This window comes from Pinus tabuliformis, chromosome 1_2 (assembly GCF_031772625.1).
Source record: "Pinus tabuliformis cultivar Carrire ecotype Pingquan chromosome 1_2, CPIR1, whole genome shotgun sequence".
In the NCBI taxonomy this organism is placed as follows: Eukaryota; Viridiplantae; Streptophyta; class Pinopsida; order Pinales; family Pinaceae; genus Pinus; species Pinus tabuliformis.
The window spans coordinates 684,227,327-684,249,640 of record NC_142298.1 but is presented as its reverse complement, the minus strand read 5'-3'; the positions used below and the strand labels follow the sequence as shown (position 1 = coordinate 684,249,640).

Below are 22,314 nucleotides of genomic sequence, written 5' to 3'. Positions count from 1 at the left end.
TTGTTGCTTTTAATGGTGCGATATTCGATCAATTGGAACCAGCATAAGCTCGAAAAACGGCTTGAGCCCTCAGGTTTGGATTTTGCTGAAGCATTAAGTATTATTGTTTTGACTTCATTTTCAAGCATTTGAACAAGAGAAACAATATTTGAAGTATTATCTGCATCTTGATTTCAACTACTATTTATAATCGTTTGATGAATCTATTATGAAATATTTTTTCTCTCATAGAATGTTGAAGCATAATTACAGAGTGTTGTAGAAAATTGAATAGCTAGTTATGATATTTGTTTTCTTGATGTTCACATTTTTTACGGCCTGAAATGCAAATGTGTTTTTGATACTAATTTTAGGTTGTCTTGGAGGATCGTTTCGAAACCATTCTGCTAATTTTTGGATCATTTTGTTTTTATATCATTACCTGGTAATTTGACTATAAAACCCTCTATCGAATGTGTAGCTTCTGATGTAATGTAATGGAGGAACCAAACTTTTAAATGCAGTTTGACCCTTTACAATTATCTCAACAATAACAGCTAATTAAAAAAAAAAAAAATCATTTGGTAGAAAAAGATTAGCATGAATTCTATTATCTGACTGAAAATTCTCTTGATAGTTTGCATAGGCAGATATTTGGATATTTTCCATTATCTCCTTTCCATTAGATAGAATGGTGATGAGACCTGGACCACATACCTGGTGAAAAGAACAGAAGTTGGAGTTCAGGATGGGGCTTTGGAGATGGATGGACTAACTCAACTGAACTAATTTGTATTAGTTAACTAGGATCAAGGTGCTAAATAATGGCCTACTAGTAGTATGGGAGGAGGGGGTCTCAACAACTTACCATATGTATTGGTGTTTTGGAACCTCCACCTGGTGTTCCCTTATGAGAATCCCCGAAGCTGAGACTCGGACACTCATTCTGGAAAACCTCCTCATGCGAGAGATCCCAAGCAATAGTTGAGTTGTTGGAGTTGTGCAGTGTTTTGATGTTCTCAGTGCCTCGTTGACTTGGACAACGTAAGTGTAAATCACATATTTTGAAACTTCCGGGTTTCGTAACAGTAGAGCTACTGGAGTTGTCGAGGCTTGAATATTGTGTGAATCTTTTCTTGAAAACGCAGGCTAGTCTTTCTCTTGAAAATTGTAAATGATGTCGTAAGCCCTAGGAGCATTGAATATAGGAATCGATCTATATTATACCCTTGCATGAACTAATGTAGTTATGTGAATTGTTGAACCGATTATCCACTGTCGGAGCACGAGTGTACTTGATTGTAATCTGTGGATTGACTTTGAGTTATTTGATGATGGTTTGTTGGATTGTACAAGGGAAATTCTTATAACAACGTGAACTTCTCAACATTCTTCAACACCAAGCCACAAAAAATATTTTAGCTCTTCAACAAAGTTTAATTTACAAAATACAGGAAAAGAAATAAAGGCAAATCAAAGTGACTGTCAAATTCTCTAGACATGGATGTCATGAACAATCTGCAGATGATTTTCAAGAACCATGGCCTCTTCTACTTGAGGTATTTGACAATCACAAATTTTTTCATGACTGGTTCTTAAAGACCTTTCAAAGGGATGGGTTGTCTTCTCAGTCCCTTGAAGACGATTGGATTGAAACTGAGAAGAAAGATTATAATTCACCAATTGCACCAAATATTGGAACCTTTTATGTTGTGTCATCAGCTTGAAGATGTAGAGGGGTTGCTACCACAAAAGGTATAAGTGATATTGAAATGTAAAATGGATGCCATCCTTCAAGGTGCTATTTATGATTGGATCAAAGCAACATGTAGTATTAGGCTCGATCCTCATAATGAGGCTAAGAGAATATTAAACAGTTCCAAAAAACAAATTAGAGCATATGTTCCACTGCAGAACAAGTGTATGGAGTTGTGAAAGACATCAACTTTACAAAGTGGTGTTTTTCACCATGATATCCATTATTGGCTTGAAAAATATACAAGTAAGGATGAAAATGGTGCAATAGCCATCAAGACTATTAAATTTGATGCAACTCTTGAAGGACGGTCATGCAAAACCCATTGAAGGAAATTCACTGACAAGAGAAATGTTGAACACAAACAAGAGCTTCATGTTAGGTTGTGGAATTGAGATATTTATTTGGATGGGTAGGAACACATCGCTTGAGGATATAAAAGCAGCAAGCTAAGTTGTAGAAGAGTTGATTGCCAGTAAAGGAAAGTTGAAGCAAGCTCATGTAACTCGTATTATGGAAGGATTTGAAACTGTCATGTTTAAATCAAATTTTGATGCATGGCCTCAAAGCACAGATATAACTATATCTGGAAATGGAAGAGGAAAAGTAGCAACCTTGCTAAATCGACAAGGATTTATTGTTAATGGCCTTCTCAAAGAAACTCCAGTAAAAGAGACCATTTATTGATTGTACTTGCAATCTTCAGGTTTGACGAGTAAATGGTAAAAACAAATTGCCTATGCCATCAAGTGAACAATGAAAATTTTACAGTGGTGACTATTATATTATACGATACACTTATCCTAGAGAGGAAAAGGAAGAATACCTGCTTTGCACTTGGATTTGAAAACGGAGTGTTTCATAAGAAAGAACTACTGCCTATCACTAATGAGTAAAATGGTTGAGTCATTGAAAGCACAACCAGTTCAAGCTAAGATCTTTGAGGGCAATGAGCCCATCCAAATTTTTTTCTATTTTGCAAAGCTTCATTGTCCTTAAGGGTGGACATAGCTTTGGATATAAGAGGTTTGTTGTTGTACACGATGATGCATTTACGAGAGATTTGAAAAAAATTATTATGATATGTGCATTTTTTTTTCTCTGAGCTATATCTGTTACTTCAATATTTTGTTGCTTTTAATCATGCGTGATTTGATCAATTGGAATGAGCATAAGCTAGGAAAACCTCTTCATTTGAGGCTCACTAAATCTACAAGTATAGTAGAGTTACATGGTTTCAACAGGAAAAAATATCAGACAGTTCCAAAAAACAAATTAGAGCATAGGTTCCACTACAGAACAAGTGTATGGAGGTGAGAAAGACAAAAAATTTAAAACATGGTGTTTTTCGCTATGATATCCATTATTGGCTTGAGAAAGATACAAGTAACGATGAAGCTGGTGCAATAGCCATCAAGGCTATTGAATTGGATGCAAATCTTGAAGGACGTGCAGTGCAACATAGAGAGAATCAATGACACGAAACATATAAGTTTCTATCATATTTTAAGCCTTGCATCATACCGGAATAAGGTGGTGTTGCTTTAGGATTCAAACATGTCGAGAAGAAAACATATTCAGTTTACTTATTTGCATGTAAGGGAACACATGTTGTGCATGTGATAGAGGTACCTTATTCTTGGTCATCTTTAAATCATAATGGCATTTTTATTCTTGATACAAAATCCAAAGAATTCTAGTTTAATGGATCCAACTCATCCTCTCAAGAGAAGGCTAAAGTTTTAGAGGTTGTTTATAATATAAGAGATAATTACCAGGATGGGAAGTGTGAAGTGGCTAAAATTGAGGATGGTAATTTTTTCACTGATCCCGAGACAAGGGAGTTTTTGGAGTTTTTTTGGTGGCTTTGCTCCTTTGCCAAGAAGTCCAACAATGATGATGAATCACAACTTGAAGCTCTTCCAACAAAGCTATTATGCATACAAAAAGGTCATGCAAAACCCATTGAAGGAAATTCATTGACAAGAGAAATGTTGAACACAAACAAGAGCTTCATGTTAGATTGTGGAATTGAGATATTTATCTGGATGGGTAGGAACACATCGCTTGAGGATAGAAAAGCAGCAAGCTAAGTTGTATAAGAGTTGATTGCCAGTAAAGGAAAGTTGAAGCAAGTTCATGTAACTCGTATTATGGAAGGATTTGAAATTGTCATGTTTAAATCAAATTTTGATGCATGGCCTCAAAGTACAGATACAACTATATATGAAAATGGAAGAGGCAAAGTAGCAACCTTGTTGAAATGACAAGGATTTAATGTTAATGGCCTTCTCAAAGCAACTCCAGTAAAAGAGGAAAATCAAGCATTTATTGATTGTACCAGCAATCTTCAGGTTTGATGAGTAGATGGTAAAAACAAATTGCCTATTCCATCGATGGAACAATGCAAATTTACAGTGGTGATTGCTATATTATGTGATACACTTATCCTAAAGAGGAAAATGAAGAATACCTGCTTTGCACTTGGATTTAAAAACGGATTGTTTCAAAAGAAAGAACTACTAGCCTATCACTAATGAGTAAAATGGCCGAGTCATTGAAAGCACAACCAGTTCAAGCTTAAGATATTTGAGAGCAATGAGCCCATCCAATTTTATTGCTATTTTGCAAAGCTTCATTTTCCTTAAGGATGGACTTAGCTCTGGATATAAGAGGTTTGTTGTTGTACGCAATGATGCATTTACGAGAGATTTGAAAAAAATTCTTATGATATGTGCATTTTTCATTTATTTTATTTTTATTTATTTATTATTATTATTATTATTATTATTATTATTATTATATATATATTTTTCTCAGTTGTATCTGTCACTTAAATATTTTGTTGCTTTTAATGATGCGTGATTTGATCAATTGGAACCAGCATAAGCTAGGAAAACCTCTTCATTTGAGGCTCAGTAAATCTACAAGTATAACAGAGTTACATGGCTTCAACGGGAAAAAATATCAGATAGTTCCAGAAAACAAATTAGAGCATAGGTTCCACTGTAGAACAAGTGTATGGAGCTGCGAAAGACAACAACTTTAAAAAGTGGTGTTTTCCACTATGATATCCATTATTGGCTTGACAAAGATACAAGTAAGGATAAAGTTGGTGCAATAGCCATCAAGACTATTGAATCAGATGCAACTCTTGAAGGATGTGCAATGCATCATAGAGAGAGTCAATGACATGAAACATATAAGTTTCTATCATATTTTAAGCCTTGCATCATTTCGGAAGAAGGTGGTGTTGCTTCAGGATTCAAGCATGTCAAGAAGAAAACATATTTAGTTTACTTATTTGCATGCAAGGGAACACATGTTGTGCATGTGGTAGAGGTGCCTTATTCTTGGTCATCTTTAAATCACAATGACATTTTTATTCTTGATACAAAATCCAAAGGATTTCAGTTTAATGGATCCAACTCATCCTCTCAAGAGAAGGCTAAAGTTTTAGAGGTTGTTTAATATATCAAAGATAATTATCATGATGGGAAGTGTGAAGTGGCTATGGTTGAGGATGAAAAATTTGTAGTTGATCCCAAGACAGGGGGGTTTTGGAAATTTTTTGGTGGCTTTGCTCCACCTGCCAAGAAGTCCAACAATGACGATGAATCACAATGTGAAGCTCTTCCAGCAAAGCTATTCTGCATACAACAAGGTCATGCAAAACCCATTGAAGGAAATTCATTGACAAGAGAAATGCTGAACACAAACAAGAGCTTCATGTTAGACTGTGGAATTGAGATATTTATTTGGATGGGTAGGAACACATCGCTTGAGGATAGAAAAGCAGCAAGCTAAGCTGCAAAAGAGTTTATTGCTAGTAAAGGAAATTTGAAGCAAGCTCATGTAACTCGTATTATGGAAGGATTTGAAATTGTCATGTTTAAATCAAATTTTGATGCATGGCCTCGAAGTACACATACAACTATATCTGAAAATGGAAGAGGCAAAGTAGCAACCTTGTTGAAACAACAAGGATTTAATATTAAGGGCCTTCTCAAAGCAACTCTAGTAAAAGAGGACAATCAACCATTTATTGGTTATACTGGTAATCTTTAGGTTTGACGAGTAAATGGTAAAAACAAATTTCCTATGCCATCGAGTGAACAATGCAAATTTTACAGCGGTTATTGCTATATTATGTGATACACTTATCTTGGAGAGGAAAAGTAAGAATACCTGCTTTGCAGTTGGATTTATAAAGGGAGTGTTTTAGAAGAAAGAACTAGTGGCCTATCACTAATGAGTAAAATGGCCAAGTCATTGAAAGCACAACCAGTTCAGGCTAAGATCTTTGAGGGCAATGAGCCCATCCAATTTTTTTCTATTTTGCAAAGCTTCATTGTCCTTAAGGGTGGACTTAGCTCTGGATATAAGAGGTTTGTTGTTATACACAATGATGCATTTACGAGAGATTTGAAAACATTTCTCATGATATGTGCATCTTTTTATCTGAGCTATATATCTTACTTCATTATTTTGTTGCTTTTAATGGTGCGTGATTCGATTAATTGGAACCAACATAAGCTAGGAAAACCTCTTCATTTGAGGCTCACTAAATCTACAAGTATAGTAGAGTTACATGGTTTCAACGGGAAAAAATATTTGTTTCATTGCTTGGTTGGTCTTTAGGGTTCTTTTTTCTAAAATGTTGTGTAAGTTTAAGATAATATTTGCCTTTTATATATTATTTAATGTTTCCCTTGTCCAACACTAGTTGGTTATTTTCTCAAAATTCCTCCTACATCTTTTTTGCCAAGGCCTTTTTTTAAGTTGTTATATTTGATCTATTTGCTTTTTAAATTATGTACTTGTTTGAAACCATTCCTCTATAAACAAGGAAATTAACTTCAATTACTTATACTCTTGTTGCCAGAATCAATTGAAGTCTTATGAGGATGATTTATCATTTTTTTTTTGCTTATGTCACATCATTAAAACAATTTTGTTTCATTACAACTGTAGCAAACACAAGACTCGAAAACATAACCCATAACCTTATATGTGAGATTGTTATTTTCAAAAGTTGGAAAGACATTGACGTTTTTCATCTACTAATATGCTACCATAATTTTTCTAGCTCATATTTTGACTTGAATTGATCATAGCATGTAATGCACCTTACCTATTTCTTTTCCAAAAGGAAAAAGATGAAAATGCTAATATTTCTACTATATGAACAATGAAAGCTTCTCAAGATGGTCTCGCTTGAGAGGGAGAAGCAACTGCTTTTAATCAGCTCTAGGGGAACCATTCAAAGGGTCATGATTTCGCTTATAATTATCTCAGTCCTTTTTAGAATAACACATACATACCATGTCTATGAAGTAGACCTCATGGAAACAAATTATCTACTTTGATCCTAGGCATGCCAAACATGATGATAATATGCAACAATTCAAATCTCTGCACCAGGGACACATTCATGCGTTGTCTCACCCATATTGCTTGATATATCAGGAAATTAACCATAGCATGAGTTGTAAATATGGCCATTACATTGGAATTAATCATGACAAATGACTTAACAATAAACTAAGACAAGTTTTAACCAAAGAGATTGTTTTTCTATGACATTTAGTCAACTAATATTGCCACAATATTTTATATAGCAATGCATTTGGTTGTCACATCCCATGAAGCATTTATAAACTTTCTGCTAATACTATTCACTCTAGAAATACCCCTGCTATGTTAGTAGATACGAAGGACTAGTATATAAATATAGATGAGGACATTAGGCCTGTAAACTAAGTTTGGATAACATGAAAATTTCATGTTTGGAGTCCTTTAACTACCACAAGTTAGTTATAGCTTCTCTGAGTTAAAGAGTGAGCATTGCTTGTTATATCTCTCTTTTAAAATGAGTGTTTATGCCTATTGTGTTGTATTTTTATAAAGGAATTATAATATAAAATAAAGACCTCTTATCTTAATTACTACAAAATCATTTTTTGGAAAAATTTAAAATTGCCTATCTTCCAATAAAGTGGCAACTTGTAACAATTTTGCCGAAGAGCTTTTCTACAAGAACCATATACCATAACAACCTGCGACACTTAAATGGGAAACCAGCAGGGCAAGTTTTCTAGCAATTGCACACAGTTGAGACAAGCCAATGTGGGTGGACACTCAAATAAAATCATGTATAAATCAAGTGAAGACATTTCAAGACATATACTTCTCAATCCTCAAATACTATAAAAAACCAATTTCTTTATTTAAACAATTTTCTATACCTAAAATTAAAAATAATAATAATTCATTTTTATAATTTAAATGTTTTATTAAATGGAATAATATATCACATTTTCTTCTTGTTTCTATGTTACTTTTTCCTATTCTATAACTTTATGACCGTTTTCTTTGCAACATAAGATACAATTACTAATATATAACCAATTATATATTTTTTTAATTATTTAAAAACAAATGAAAATGATACAAAATTACAATCTTGTTTTTCAAAATTTATAATTCAGCGCCAACCTCAATTAAAAAGCGCACAATGATCTTATTAGTCCCTGCCGGGGACTATATGCGATCGATAGATCGCTGACTATCCGTTGACCGACGCGGATTTTGATTATATTTGGCATATAACCTAAGTCGAACCAAGGTTTTGGGGGTCGAAAGGATTTGGGGTCTTATTACGTGCTTCGCATCATTCGAGGTGAAGGGCACGTGGCGCAGGTGAAGGGCACGTGGTCGGCATGCACTGTGGTGGTCTGATCGCCGGCCAGCTGTCCCTCCTCGAGATGCTGGAAAGTTCGGCTTGGGTTTTACTGTCTTCGCGGCCTTTGGGTTGGTATTGTTACTTGCTTGTTTAGCTCTGCAGTCTGTGCGATTTTTCGTCTGCGGTGGAGTTCCTGCCTGCTCGGGTATTGTTACTTGCTTGTTTAGCTCTGCAGTCTGTGCGATTTTTCGTCTGCGGTGGAGTTCCTGCCTGCTCGGTGTGGCTTTGGTAAGTACGGCCACTGTATGGCGTTCTGGTTAAATACTGAGGGTTTCTGTTACCTGCATGCAAGAGTCCATGGTTATTTGAGCATTATAAGTTAATGGCATTCTGGTTGAATACTGAGGGTTTGTCTTAGCTGTGGTCGGCATGCGCTGTGGTGGTCTGATCGCCGGCCAGCTGTCCCTCCTCGAGATGCTGGAAAGTTCGGCTTGGGTTTTACTGTCTTCGCGGCCTTTGGGTTGGTATTGTTACTTGCTTGTTTAGCTCTGCAGTCTGTGCGATTTTTCGTCTGCGGTGGAGTTCCTGCCTGCTCGGGTATTGTTACTTGCTTGTTTAGCTCTGCAGTCTGTGCGATTTTTCGTCTGCGGTGGAGTTCCTGCCTGCTCGGTGTGGCTTTGGTAAGTTCGGCTACTGTATGGCATTCTGGTTAAATGCTGAGGGTTTCTGTTACCTGCATGCAAGAGTCCATGGTTATTTGAGCATTATAAGTTAATGGCATTCTGGTTGAATACTGAGGGTTTGTCTTAGCTGTGGTCGGCATGCGCTGTGGTGGTCTGATCGTCGGCCATCTGTCCCTCCTCCAGATGCTGGAAAGTTCGGCTTGGGTTTTACTGTCTTCGCGGCCTTTGGGTTGGTATTGTTACTCGCTTGTTTAGCTCTGCAATCTGTGGGATTTTTCGTCTGCGGTGGAGTTGCTGCCTGCTCGGGTTTTATGGAAATTTCGGTAAATGTCTGCGTGAAGCTGTGATTCTTGGTTGTATTGTTTAGAGGTTAAGTTCGGCTACTGCATTATAAGTTAATGGCATTCTGGTTAAATACTGAGGGTTGCTGTTACCTGCATGCAAGAGTCCATGGTTATTTGAGCATTATAAGTTAATGGCATTCTGGTTGAATACTGAGGGTTTGTCTTAGCTGCATGGGTTTTATGGAAATTTCGGTAAATGTCTGCGTGAAGCTGTGATTCTTGGTTGTATTGTTTAGAGGTTAAGTTCGGCTACTGCATTATAAGTTAATGGCATTCTGGTTAAATAGTGAGGGTTGCTGTTACCTGCATGCAAGAGTCCATGGTTATTTGAGCATTATAAGTTAATGGCATTCTGGTTGAATACTGACGGTTTGTCTTAGCTGCATGGGTTTTATGGAAATTTTGGTAAATGTCTGCGTGAAGCTGTGATTCTTGGTTGTATTGTTTAGAGGTTAAGTTCGACTACTGCATTGTAAGTTAATGGCATTCTGGTTAAATACTGAGGGTTGCTGTTACTTGCATGTAAGACTCCATGGTTATTTGCTGTCCCTCCTGGAGATGCTGGAAAGTTCGGCTTGGGTTTTACTGTCTTCGCGGCCTTTGGGTTGGTATTGTTACTTGCTTGTTTAGCTCTGCAGTCTGTGGGATTTTTCGTCTGCGGTGGAGTTGCTGCCTGCTCGGGTTTTATGGAAATTTCGGTAAATGTCTGCATGAAGCTGTGATTCTTGGTTGTATTGTTTAGAGGTTAAGTTCGGCTACTGCATTATAAGTTAATGGCATTCTGGTTAAATAGTGAGGGTTGTTGTTACCTGCATGCAAGAGTCCATGGTTATTTGAGCATTATAAGTTAATGGCATTCTGGTTGAATACTGAGAGTTTGTCTTAGCTGCATGGGTTTTATGGAAATTTCGGTAAATGTCTACGTGAAGCTGTGATTCTTGGTTGTATTGTTTAGAGGTTAAGTTCGGCTACTGCATTATAAGTTAATGGCATTCTGGTTAAATAGTGAGGGTTGCTGTTACCTGCATGCAAGAGTCCATGGTTATTTGAGCATTATAAGTTAATGGCATTCTGGTTGAATATTGAGGGTTTGTCTTAGCTGCATGGGTTTTATGGAAATTTCGGTAAATGTCTGCGTGAAGCTGTGATTCTTGGTTGTATTGTTTAGAGGTTAGGTTCGGCTACTGCATTATAAGTTAATGGCATTCTGGTTAAATACTGAGGGTTGTTGTTACCTACATGCAAGAGTCCATGGTTATTTGAGCATTATAAGTTAATGGCATTCTGGTTGAATACTGAGGGTTTGTCTTAGCTGCATGGGTTTTATGGAAATTTCAGTAAATGTCTGCGTGAAGCTGTGATTCTTGGTTGTATTGTTTAGAGGTTAAGTTCGGCTACTGCATTATAAGTTAATGGAATTCTGGTTAAATACTGAGGGTTTCTGTTACCTGCATGCAATAGTCCATGGTTATTTGAGCATTATAAGTTAATGGCATTCTAGTTGAATACTGAGGGTTTTGTGTGCAGACTTCGTTAACCAATTTCGTCATTTGCTCATTTTCTCATGGTACTGGCACAGGCTGGGTTGTCCATGAATATGGTCTAGACAAGAAGGAATTCGAACGCTCGACTTCGTTGCAGGTACGGTGTTATTGTACTAATTTCTTTTTGTCAATTTTTGTATTACTTGCCTTTTGTCAATTTGTTAGGGTTTTAATTTTTGCATTGTGTAGGTTTATGGTCCAGTTACTCTAGGTTTATAGTCGAGTTACTCCGTGATCCCTGCCAGGGACTATATGCGATCGATCGATCGCTGGCCGTTGGTTGACCGACGTGATTTTTGTTTATATAAACCATATAACCTAAGTCGAACCAAGGTTTTGGGGGTGGAAAGGTTTTGGGGTCTTATTGGGGGCTTCGCATCGTTTGAGGTGAAGGGCACGTGGTCCCGTGACTCCCAAGTGGATGTGTAACGCTGGTATGAATTGGACAGTATACAATTGATTTGGTAATAAATTCAGATTGATTTACAATTAACTTGGGTTACGACATGTGCTGTGGTGGTCTTATCGGCGGACAACTGTCCCTGCTCGAGATCCTGGAAAGTTACTCGGCTTGGGTTTTACCCTGTTCGCGCCCTTTGGGTTATTATTGTTACTTGGTTGTTTAGCTCTGCAATCTGTGCGATTTTTCGTTTGTATTTGTTGTATTGTCTACGGTGAAAACACAATGCAGTTCCTGCCTGCCGTGATACTGTGGGTTTCTGTTACCTGCATGGGTTTTATGGAAATTTCCGTAAATGTCGGTTTCGACCACCATGTGACTTCCTTATCATTTGGGCCGAGACGACCTGGGTGAAGCTATGGTTCTTGGTACAGATTGAGTGGCAGTCTTTTGTAGTTTGAACTATTTTTGCACATGAAGATATAAATAAATTGGGGTTTTTGAACTGTTTGAAATGTTAAAATATTGAAGATTGCAGTATGTTTTGTAACTGCACGGTTTGCTATCTTAGGCGTGTATTCAAGGTTTTTCGCTCGTATAATTTATGTGTATGTTTACTTTGGTCCATAATGTTTCTTTAAGTTTGTAATTCTGTTATGGATGTATGAATATTCGACTCTGATATTACTCCTAGAACGGAAGGTTGCTTTGTTAACAACTCTGTTAAGTTCATTTAGTTAGTGTTAAGTTCATTTGCTTTGTTAAGAAGTGCTGAATTGAAGGTTTGCTATATTGGTACTAGATGTTGTTCGTTTGCTGTTGTTTATATATTGGATGAAATGTTTCGTTTGCGAAAATTATAAGCTTTTCCGTGATACTGAGGGTTTCTCTTACCTGCATGGGTTTTATGGAAATTTCCGTAAATGTCAGTTTCGAGCACCATGTGACTTCCTTGTCATTTGGGCCGAGATGACCTAGGTGAAGCTGTGATTCTTGGTACAGGCTCTGTTGTGCATGAATATGGTCTAGACGAGAAGGAATTTGAACGCTCGGCTTTGTTCCAGGTACGGCGTTATTCGACTAATTGCTTTTTGTCAATTTTTCTATTAATTGCTTTTTGTGAATTTGTTAGGCTTTTAATTTTTGCATTGTGTAGGTTTATGGTTCAGTTACTCTAGATTTATAGTCGAGTTACTCTGTGATTGTTTTAAAAAATATAGATATTTAAGCTGTATTCGGTCATTTATATTTTTTCTCTCATTCAATTATATTGGAATTCAAATCTGGAATTGTCATTGTTTATTCTGTGTTTACATTAATATTAATATTAATATTATCAATTGTTATAATCATAACAATAATATTATTTGAGATGATCCCAACAAGTGGAAGTTGGATAATGCATCCAACTAGCTCCGTATAATGATGTATGAAGACATTTTGTCTATTTAAACCTTAGATTAAAATCTCATGTTAGCTAGTTATAACCAGATTGGTTCTGATATGATGTTCAACTACCTTATTCTGCTAAGAGAGAAAAAATTATTTTATTATGAAAACAAAATTACATTTATTATATATGTTTCTGCATTTCACAGATATCCTTAAGCATAGGAAGTGATAAAAGTATTGCTGAGAACATATCTTGCTTCATAAACAGTTTTCAAAAATGTCAATATGACAGCCCTATCATAGTCATTCTAACATATATCACAGCTTTGAAGCCAGTTTTGTCTCATAAGAAATTAGCTCCTAGATATGTCCATAAACAGTCCCATAAAAAAATATAGATATAGAGATATGCTTAAGCATAGGAAGTGATAAAAGTATGGTTGAGAAGATATGTTGCTTCATAACCAGTTTTCAAAAATGTCAATATGACAGCCCTGTCATGGTCATTCTGACATACATCACAGGTTTGAAACTAGTTTTGTCTCATAAAAAATTAGGTCCTAGATATGTTCATAAACAGTGCCATAAAAAAATATACATATAGATATTGACATTTAAACAATCCCATGATTACATGAAAAGTGTGTCAAGACATTCCATGAGCTCTCCTTCCACTCTCTCTTGAATGATCCAAGCTCATGCTACCAAGTGTAATCTTGCTTTTGACAGTCCATCAGTTTCCATGTTCCTGTCTTTGTAAACATGTTGAAACATAATGTGTTAAATACTCTGTTTAAGCAAGTTGAATCTCCTGAAATATAGGTTGAAATTTATAATTATCCAATGAATTTGTTCCATTCATCCAATTCACCACAATTTGTGAATCATCAAAGATCTGTAATTTTTGGGCATCTTTTTTCACATGCCACAATTGCCAACAGTCTTGGGACAATTTGCTTAGGCAGATTGTTGTTGTGTTTGCCAAAGTTGTCCTTTGAACATATTACATGTTCATCATTTATATGGATCATACCTGCAACGTCCCATAATAATGGATCTTGTTGAGAAGCATTATGGAAGTACGCTTATGCACTACTCGTATCTGGTTCTCAATGCCTTGTTTGGGTTCCTTCATCCTTGAATTCTGTTTAGATCCATATAGTATAACCATAGTCTGATACCGAATAGTAGGAAACTTTTTACCTTGGAATATGTTGGAGTTGCAACCTAGCACAAATCAGAGACGATACTTTTTATATTTTGACAGTTGAATTAGTGCACCACTTATGTAAAACTCATAAATAGCCTCATGGTTATTTTATTTCACAAATGCAATTGACAATGATGTTAACTTTCAGAAATATTCTTAAAGTTGTGTTGCATTTGTTCATTTTGTCTTTCCATTGCTTCCTTTTGTTAACTTCATTTTGTGTTTCGATTGTTCCCTTTTGTTAACTTGCAGAAATATTGTTAGAATTATGCTCCATTTTTTCATTATGTCTTTGCATTGTTTCCATTTCCAATTTCTTTGTTATTTATAAATATGGCTTGTTGCTAGAAATTTGATATTTGTTTACCAAGATAATGCAATAGCCTATTTTTTTAATATACATACATTTTGTTCAAAACAATCATGTTCAGTTTTTGCTAACTTCATTAATATTTTTTGCAAAGCTGTACAAGACAATTGCAAAAGCCAACTCTGGTAAGCAATTGCAAATGATGGAAGAAATAATAGATGTTGACAATTACAAATTCAGATTACAATGCATTTTGCCTGAGAACATTGATATTGTATTGAAAAGAAATGGTCTTTTTAGACTAAATGCATTTTCATATACTGTAGGAGATTGTCTATTTGACTCATTCGAAATGCTTCTACATTTTCGTTATACTTCAAATGAATTGCGAAATGGGTTAATAGACCACTTTCTTTTTTTCTTAAAGAACAATGACATTGAAGCAATACAGTCATATCAATATGAACTATCACCTGAGTTCCTATACGAGTTACATGGTGTTAATGATATTGGTACATATCTTCATAAAATGCGTTATTCTGCATGTACAAATATAAAGGAGTCTGAACGAGGTTTATGGGGTGATACCTTTTGCATACGTTGGTTAGCTAAATGGCTAGATATATCAATTGCAGTTTCGTCATTGACAAGAAAAACGAGATATTTGCTCTTTAATCAACATGAAAATGCAATTCCATATTGCATTCTCTTTCACGATGCAAATCCTGTTAGTGGTCATTATGAACCATTGGTTTACCAAAAGTTTCCAATTTGCATTCGCAACCAGTCTAATATCTACCTGTCACCTATTTGCAAAGATATTGAAAGCAATTGGATGCACATTGCAAATAATATGCTTTTAAATGGACTAACAATTGCAAAGCAAGTGACATCTAATTGTGGTGACAGTCTCTTTAATGCAATTTGCTATTTAGTAGCAACAAAATTCAATGCAGAGTGTTTGCAACTTTACATTGTGCAATCTTTTTGCAATGCAGTTATGCATAAGAATCAAGAGGCATTGCATTGTTTAGAGCAATACCTAGTACTTGATGCAATACACTATACAATGAATAGCAACTGGCAACAATATCTGATAAATATGGCAATGCCATATGAAAAAGGACAAGTGGAAGGCGGACCATTTTGTCTACAATGGATATCTGTCATATTCAAAGTCAATATCCAAGTATGGTCGTCTGGTACTAATAACTTTGTCAATTACAGTTCCGCTTATTCGAGATGCAATGATATTGTTAACATCTTGTCATTCATGACAAATACATCACATATTCACTACCATGCAATGATACAAGAATATGTTCACAATTCTCAACAATTGTGCATGGAAGCAAATGATGTTTGTAATCAATTGCGTCATGAGCATGTACTAGAAAAAGAGCAATGTATATCTCAAGTACATTTTAGCAATAATATTGCATTTGAGATAGCATGTCATTTAGAGCAAATGCAACCAAATAAGGATTGTAGGCTGAATTATCACAAGCTAAAGCAATTCATACGTACAAAACGCAAATGCAATGACAGATGCAAAAAACCATTTTCTAATAAGAAGTCAAGAAAGAAAAATGCAATACAAATTTATATGGAAAAAGTCGAAGACACGCCTAGGAATACATGTGCAGTTTGCAACAAATTGCATTTTGCAAAAAATATTAGATTCTTCACTATAGATTTGCAAGAAAAGCATATGAATTTGACGTTGAACAATAGGACCTTTAGCAAGAAACATATGTGTTTCTTGCAAGAAAGCACTCGAGAATGGAAAGCTACCACAATTTGCAGCACCTGAACAAATAAGACGTAACATTTCATTGCCAACTGTAAATATACTTTCAGACCTAGAAGAAAGACTTGTGTCATTGAGAATTGCATTTGCACAAATCAGACAATGGGGACATAGACGGTCATAAATTGGCTTAACAGGATCAATTATCAATGTACCAGTTCATATGGACATTGTGAAAAAAGCATTGCCACAATATCTAAATGATACAATGACAATTGCAGTTGCATTGAAAAGACGATTGCAATACAAAAATGCATACCAAACAGGTAAAGTGCGTCCGATTATTGTCATGAAGGCATTGAACGAACTATGTTCTAGAAGTATTTATAAAGATAGCAACATTTGTATAAATGAGAATTGGGTCCATGTTTTACAAGAGAATAATGAATACATTGTACAAAATTCAAACAGTGACAATGAAAGTGATACAGATAGTGATGCAAATAATGAAACACCTACTGAAACATTGGTGCATGGATTAATAGAATCACAACGCATCTACGATCTGCAAGACAAGATTATTGAATTGGCACCTGCTGAAGGACAACGACCATTAGGCATCTTCAAGGACAAATATGCAGAAGAAATGAACTTTCCAACATTATTTTATGGCAATGCACGTGATCATGACATCACAAATAGGTTTAGTTACCAAAAAATTGTACAATGGGAATTGTTACAAGCAAGTGGTGACTTCCAATATCATACAACAAATTTGTTTTTCAAGACAATGCGAATAATAATTTATAAAGTGCTTTCTTGCATATGGGTGCGAATAAGAAAAGGACAACTAAAAGGTAGGAAAATATTAGCAAAAGATGTCAAGTATCGAGCAAATTTGGAAAAGTTATTGAAGTCTGACATTGGATACATAGATTTCAAAAACATTCGCATATCTTCTGACCATTTGGAACAAATTAGGAAAAGCATATTTGCAATGATACGACAACTGGGGCCTCCAACTTTCTTTGTGACATTCACAAGTGCAGAACATCGATGGAAACCATTAGTAGATACACTTGTCACATTGTTTAGAAATAAAGCAAATAAAAATGCTATTGATATATTAGAAGATGATGACATTGACTACCTTATAAGAAAATATCCAGTCACATGTAGCCAATACTATAGACATAGAATTAATGCTATAAAGCGATTGATATCTCAAGATACTACATTCTTTGGAAAAATATCTAATTACTATTTCGTAACAGAATTCCAAAATAGAGGAACTGAACATGAACATGGACTGTTATGGATAGAGAATGCTCCAATATATGGAAAAGAAAGCAACTCAGAAATTGAGAAGTTTCTTGACAATTACATCACTTGTAATACAGATCATTTGGAGCCAGATGTTGCTAAATTGCATAAACATCACCATACAAAAAGTTGTAAGAAGCGAAAAAATTCAAATTGCAGATACAACTTCCCCATGCCACCAATGAAATCAACAATGATCATTGAACCAACCAATGCAGAAAATAAAAAAAATCGTAGAGAAATCAATATCGTTTTTTGCATTCTTGGAGCAAACAAACTACAATGATTCAACAACACATGACAATTTCCTCTTAGAAATATGCCTACTACAAAATGAGTACATAGAACTATTACAACATAGAGTAAAGCAACCAACAATTTTCCTGAAACGAAAACCTTCTCACATTTGGAATAACAGTTTTGCAAACGGTATCCCTGCTTTATGGAATGCAAATACAGATGCACAATTTGTGCTAAATGCATATGCTGCAGCATCATATTGTAGTTCATATATGACCAAAATTGACAAGTCTATGACAAATGCATTTAGAAGAATACGCAAAGAGCATCAGAAAGATGAAATTGATGCTATGCAAATGATCCGTAAACTTGGAAATACATTACTCAATCTACAACAAATGTCAGCTCAACAAGCAGTGCATATAGCACTTTCATTGCCATTGAGTTCTAGTTCAAGGGAATGTATATTTGTAAACACGTCTCCAGTTGATGAACGCACATTTATGCTTAAACCGCCTATTCTTTTGAAACAAGAACCTGATGATTCAAAAGATGTTATGTGCCATTCCATTGTTGACTACTACATTGGACGACCAAGTTCCATTAGCAAAATCTGCCTTGCAGAATTTGTATCAAATTACAAGAAAAATGGCAAACCCATATCTAAAAGGAAAAAACCAAATGTTATACGATTTGTCAAATATAACAAACACAATGATATTGAAAACTTTTGTCGAGAGAAATTATTGTTATATATGCCATTTGAAAATTTTGAAGATACATTGAAACAAGAATTGCCTACATGGCTCTCTGCATATACATTACATGAAAAAACAATTCAAGTTAATGAAGCCAAATTTACATATAACATCAATCCAACATGGGGTGATTTAGAGACTGCAACAAATGAGCAAATTAGTTCTTTGAATACTAACGAAATGAATATGCAAAACCAAGAGAACAATTCCCATTATGAGGAATATGATTTGCAATCGGACTTGCAATTTCCAAAACAATTTGAAATGAAGAAAAAAATCAATCTTGGATTTCAAATTACTGCCCATCCATTTTTAATGGAGAACAATGAATATTACAAACTTAGAAGAATCTTGAACAAAGAACAACAAGCAATTGTAAAAGACATTGCAATTAAAAAAAAAAAAAACCCCAAGGAACCAATTTACCTTTTTATTACAGGTGGAGCAGGTGTAGGTAAAACGCTCACAGCAAAAGCGATTTTCCAAATGCTTATATGAATTTATGATTCACAAAACACAACTGATCTTATGAAACCAAAAGGTCTAATATTAGCATACACAGGAAAAGCTGCATATAATGCAGGTGGAACAACAATCCATTCTGCATTGCTAATGCCTTTTAACAAGTCTCAACTGTTCTCACTGAGCAAAGAAGTATTGGACAACTTATCAAAGCTATATCAAGAATTGCAAGTAGCTTTCATAGATGAGATCTCGATGATTGGAAGTCGGTTCTTATATTCTATTGACAATAGACTCAGAAACATAAAACATGTCCAAACAAAATACTTTGGGAACATTGACATCATATTTTGTGGTGATTTCTATCAAGCACAACCTATTCAAGACTCTCTTATTTTTGAACAACCAACAATCAACAATCAAACAATAACACATGATTTCTGGAAGGATAATGTCAAGTGCTTCCAATTGCATATGACGATGCGACAAACAAATAAGAGATTCATATCAGTGTTAAATAGAATGCGAACAAATTGTCAAACATCTGATGATATAACATACATGAATACAAGTTGCATGCGCCCTGTACCAAATGATCCAACATTTCCCTATTTATTTTACAAAAACAAAGATGTTGCAATGCATAACAAGAAAATGTTGATGCTAATGCCTGGCAAAGAAATTTTGATTAATGCAATTGACGAAAATGAGGAGAATAACGACAATTTCCCAGTTCATCAACATATGGCTATTTTGCCTCCGCACCTTTTGATAAAGTTGAACATGTTAGTTGAAATGTATGCTTGCAATTATGATGCACCAGATGGGCTAGTGAATGGTGCAGATGGAATAGTTAAAGCATATACCCATACAAATAAGGTCGATGTTCTATGGATTAAGTTCCATGACCCTAATATTGGTCATCGACTATCTAGAAAACTAGGTCATTTGTACACTTCAGAGATAGCACATGATTGGACACCAATATTGCGAATATCAAAACCAATGCCTATGGCATCAAAGATGGCGCCATTGAAAATACGAAAACAATTTCCAATTCAACTTGCATGTGCACGCACAATACATAGATCACAAGGCTTAACCTTGGATAGGCTTGAATTTGACCCTACTGGAGTACAAGTGCATGGCCTAGTATACACAGCACTATCACGTGTCAGAAACATAGAATCATTGTATTTGCTTAATCCTCTTAAACATAGTAACTTCAAGGTCAAGCAAAAAGTAAATTCTGAAATGCAACGTTTGCAAACCACTGCAAAATGGCAACTAGAATACGATTGTTCATCAATACAAACATTGCGATCCATCTTTATTCTTTCATTGAACACTCGCAATCTTCATGCGCATCTTACTGACATATGCAATGACTATGACACAATGCAATTTGATATCTTGTGCTTACAAGAAACACATATGTTGCTGTCTATGCAAAATGAATACTTCAAAAATTTCAATTGCATCTCAAGTTGCATTAAGCATGGAGTAATGATATTGATAAAGAAAAATATCATTATCCTTGAACATACCCATTTTGAAGACTGCTTTGTAGAAGCATTGCTTGCAAAAATAAAAGTTCACACATTACAAATTGCAATACTCAATATATATGCATCGCCACATGCAAACCTAAACAATATCCTCAATGTCATTGCAAAAGCTTTATACCACTTAGATCTAAACAATATCATAGTTATATTAGGGGACTTCAATATTGATATGGTGCATTGCAATAAAAAAACAAAGCAGCTAGAAACCTACATGCAAAACTACAATCTTCATTTCCTAGTTGACAAAACTAATAGCATGCACAAATCATTGATTGACCATGTTTGGGCAAATCTAGGTAATATAAAGTATAGAATTTTCGTATTGGATGCATATTGGTCTGACCATGATACAATATCTCTTGTCCTTGACCTATGATATACACATGTAACAGTTTACAAAATTCCAAATTTTGACATTTTTGCAATACCTCACTGGTTTTACCATATCTATTTTACTAAAGCATACTACAATATCCTTTTTGTGCTAAACGAAGTGATAACAGCATACATACTATGCATTCTATTCTACATTTACATATATGGCGTTTTGTATTGATCATTGCAACTTATGCCAAAGACAGCCTTTTCAATTAACCAACACAACTATCCTATCATAAATTTGCAGATATGACCTCATCTATTTATGCATGCAGATTCTGCTAGTAAAACCCTTTTCAATTGAACAGAACGACCAAGAAAAAAGAACAACAACATGCAACATAAACAAACAGAGTATATTCTTTTTGCCTTTCCTTTTCTATGGATCTTGTCTTCTTGTTCAAGTTTTACTTTTATATGTTCTTTTGACTTGTACTAAATATGTCTTACTATTCTATAACATAGCATAAATCTTGAAAAAGGAAATGAAACAATTGAAGAAATAGAATGCATAAGCCAATTAGAAAGCGCAAACCAACCACTTGTTTTGCAAAGGTATGTCTATGAGAACTACAAAAAAATGGTAATTTGTATTTAGAATATTAATGTCTACTATATATGCATTCTATTTTTATTTTTACATATGTATGGTTCTATGGTTTTAATGTTCTTGTTCACTTTTTACTTCTAATTTGCACTAAATATATGTTACTATTCTATAACATAGCCTAAATCTTCAGAGACGAAAAGAAACAATTGAAGAAATAGAATCCATAACGCAAATAGAAAGAGCAAGCCAACCACTTGTTTTGCAAAGGTATGTCTATGACAACTATACAAATATGCTAATTTGTATTTAGAATAATAATGTTCAGCAAGGTATGTCTATGACAACTATACAAATATGCCAATTTGTATTTAGAATATTAATGTTTACTATATATGCATTCTATCTTTACATATGTATGGTTCTATGGTTTTAATGTTCCTTGTTAACTGTTTACTTCTATATGCTCTTTGAAATTGAACTAAATATATGTTCCTATTCTATAACATAGCATAAATCCTGAAAAAGGAAAACAAACAACTGAAGAAATAGACCACATAACTCAATTAGGAAAGGCAAACCAACCACTTGCTTTGAAAAGGTATGTATGACAACTATACAAATATGCTATTTTCTATTTAAAATATTAATGTTTACTATATATATCTTCTCTTTTTACATATCTATATTTAAATGTATATAAATTAGAAAATCTTGGACGAGTGAAGAAAGCACTAGTAGTAAGTCCCCCCAAACAATGTAGCAAGAAGACATGTACAGGTTACATATCACAATTTCTTTATTGATTACTTATCACAAAATACATGTGATAATATCCACATCATATTGAACCATGTGTTTGCCTGTGTTAGTCCAACTGAAACAATCGCAGCCAAACTTCATTCAACAAATGTGCAAAATGATACATAAAAAAGGTATGCATATGAAACACAACACTCTAATCTATTTCTAGTTATTCAGTCTT

At 34.8% G+C, this 22,314-nt stretch overlaps 2 pseudogenes; both read left to right on the top strand.

The window, feature by feature from the left end:
- Positions 1-12: 12 nt before the first annotated feature.
- The window catches only part of LOC149207573 (villin-4-like), a 33,587-nt pseudogene continuing 11,285 nt past the window's right edge, over positions 13-22,314 (top strand).
- Positions 3,043-4,629, top strand: LOC149207574 (villin-4 pseudogene; annotated as a pseudogene).